Here is a 3,269-nt window from a genome sequence, read left to right as displayed (position 1 = left end):
ACAAACCTTTTCCTCTTCCAATATGGGATAATGTCCCATTGTCAAGGAGGGAAACTTAAACATTTTCATTTTCCCTTAATTTCCCATTCACCTTCTTTTAAGCTTATTTTAGATTAAAAAAACTCAACAGTTGTTGCAGATCCATTTTCCCCAAAGAGAATCTCATAAGTCTCCTAAACTAATATTTACGGTTAAATACTATACAATCTTAGCCATATTTTTCTTTGTTAATTAAAACGAAACCAAGGAACTAAGAAATCATCTATTAGAATCGGATAAGGGTAGACACTAGAGATGCAAAAAGGAAAGTGCCTATATCAAGATTATGTATTGTGTGGATCATAGAGATAAAAAGTGCCTATATTACCTGTAGATCATAGAGATTAAACCCATAAAAAGGAGATAAGACACCTTTCACCATGTTAACTTTTTTTCTAAAAAATGTCTATTTTACCTCGACCGTTATCTTTCCTTTTATTGAGCTAATAGAACTAGGTAAAGATTAATCCTTATCTTTCATTATCCAAAAACCAGATTTATATTTAACATAAATATCATCATGGTTAATGTTATCTCCACAAGAATATATCAATCCATGCTATGGATAACGGTATCCTCTTATCCATAAGCTCTTTATTTGAAAAAAAATAAATAAAAGGTGATAGTGTCAGCTTGCGCATACTTAAAATTAATTTTATGGGGTATTCATTACCTCCCACTACACTACTAAAATAAAAATTAGCAACAGACAAATTCTATAGCTAAAAGAAAACTCCGTCACTAATCTTATTTAATTTAGCAACGGATTAATTAGCGATATATTATCAATAAGTTTTGTTAGGTACAAGCGATTAAGTGATAGATTAGCGACTAAATCCGTGTTTAATTTTAGTTTTTTTGGTAGTGCTAGTACATGTATCGAGTAACTCTATATTTAAGCCTCCACTGAAATTTAAACATGAAAATTCATAATTTTTAACTTACTTCATTATATTAACCACTATGCCATAACCTTAAGTGCCTCTTTTGGAGGGTTTCTGGTCTGTTCCATCCATCCAATTCCATATATAGTTGAAAGCAAATATTATCTTCACGCGAGTTAAGAAAAAGAAATATTTCAACCTTTGGTTTTTTTGCCACGTCTAATTCCCTTTTTATCTTCTACTTCTTTTCTTCCTTTTTTCTTTTTCCTTTTTGCACACAGACTCCTTGTCATCATATTATAGGGATAGGACCCCATAAAGTGACTTTCAAAATATATTAGTATACTCTATTTTATTATGTGTAATTTTAGAAAGTTCCACACCACGATTCAAAACCAATTATAGTTACCACTTGTACTGTTGTACAAGTTTTTTGTACACTATCTGGTCTATATAATTTAAATTTATATTTTAATCGTATAATATAAGTTGATTTGTTTAAATATATGACATAGCCTTCACTAGGATTTAGGGTTGTAGTTGTTCCATTTTTATTTTTAACCATGAAACCTATAATTATTACCCTTGAGTCCTTGACTAATGTCTTTTGGAATGTCTTTTTTTTTTTTTTAAAATACCTTTTTAACCAAGAAGATTGAATGTGCATTGGGACAATGACACGTACACATTCTTAGTCATCTTAAAGTAGTAGCTTTAAGCAATTAACTTTTAGTGATTAATCAAAACAAGAAAAGGGCTAAAGAAGCAACTAACTTTAAATTTGGCCATTTCCAACAGAAACAGTTGATGATGAGGTCATGGACCCTACCTACATGACACCACGTCAGCATGATGGGCTTCCACGTAGGAATTTTTTTTTGGGTTGCTAATAAGGATAGATATATTAAAGCTACTAAAGGAGTTAAAAGGAGTTGCTCCTATTGCAAACTGTTAAAGCACCCTATCAATTAAACATCGACAGAAATAAGGATATTACTCTATCTATATATAGTAAATAATTAAAAGAAACTTTTGAAAGAAATGTTAACAACAACAGCAACAACAACAAATAATTCAGTGTGATCCTACAAGTATGATTTGAAAAATGTACGCAGTCTTATTCGTATATTGTGAAGGTGAAGAGACATTTTCGATAGATCCTCGGCTCAGAAGCATAGTAGTCACAACATTATTGAAAAAGAACACTAAAGCAAAAGAAAAAATTGGTAATAATAGGGGTGGCAAGTTGAGCTCAAATCTATTTGACCCGTCCAACCCGCTCAAGGTTGGGCCGGTCATTGACCCATCTATTTATTGAACTCGGTCTATCTTGACTCAGTCCATCTAAAATTGGGCTGATTTTTAGCCTAAAAATATCCATGAGTAGCTTTACTAAAATATCTTTAAAATAATTCTTTTTTTATATGTTATATATGACAACAATAAAAGAAAAATATCTTATTTGATAATTAAATAATCCATACAAAAATAACACATATTAATTAAAGCTTGATAAGAGGGAAGAAATTCAAAAATAACCTGATTTTACAAGTGGTCATTGAAAAATAGCTACAGTTTCAAAAGTAATCGAAATTTAGCCACTTTTCATGTAAAAATAAATCTAGATGAAAACACTGTTCAAAATACGGAAAATATTCCAGCATAATATACTGGAGTTCTAGCATAATATACTGGAACTCCAGTATATTATACAAGACTGGAACTCCAGTATATTATACTGGAGTTCCAGTCGTATAATATACTGGTCCAGCATAATATGCTGGAAGTTCATACACAGGTGCTCAAATCTCCACTATATTATGCTGGAACTTTCCGCGTAGTGGAGTTCCAGCATAATATGCTGGAAGTTCATACACATGTGCACCAATCTCCAGTATATTATGTTGGAACTTTCCGTGTTGCAGCAAAATAATGGCTATTTTTCAATGACTTTGCAAACGTTGGCTATTTTTTAATGACCAATTCGAAAACTGGCTAGCCCGCGCTATTTTTACTGATAAGAGTTGGGCGTATTGAGTTATGATCCAAATTTTAGCCCATCTTCCCAACCCATCTTAGCACAAGTAACTATTTTTTGACTTAGTCCATTTTGACCCGCCAAAAATCAATCTAAACATCCCATTTGGCACCCCTAAGGATCTAAATATAAGAAAGTAAGAAAATACTATTGATACTACATATAAGAAAAGGAACGTGAATTTTTATTGGGGGTGTATAAGGCGAATAGTTCAAAAAAGTGCATTGAGAAAATATTCCACTAGTCGAGATGTTAGCCTATGAAGTTCAAATTTTCTTCTTCTTCTTCTTTCCCCTCCCCCCCCTCCC

The sequence above is a fragment of the Nicotiana attenuata genome, unplaced genomic scaffold (genome assembly GCF_001879085.1).
Source record: "Nicotiana attenuata strain UT unplaced genomic scaffold, NIATTr2, whole genome shotgun sequence".
In the NCBI taxonomy this organism is placed as follows: Eukaryota; Viridiplantae; Streptophyta; class Magnoliopsida; order Solanales; family Solanaceae; genus Nicotiana; species Nicotiana attenuata.
The sequence above is the reverse complement of the archived record's forward strand: the minus strand, read 5'-3'. Positions refer to the sequence as shown.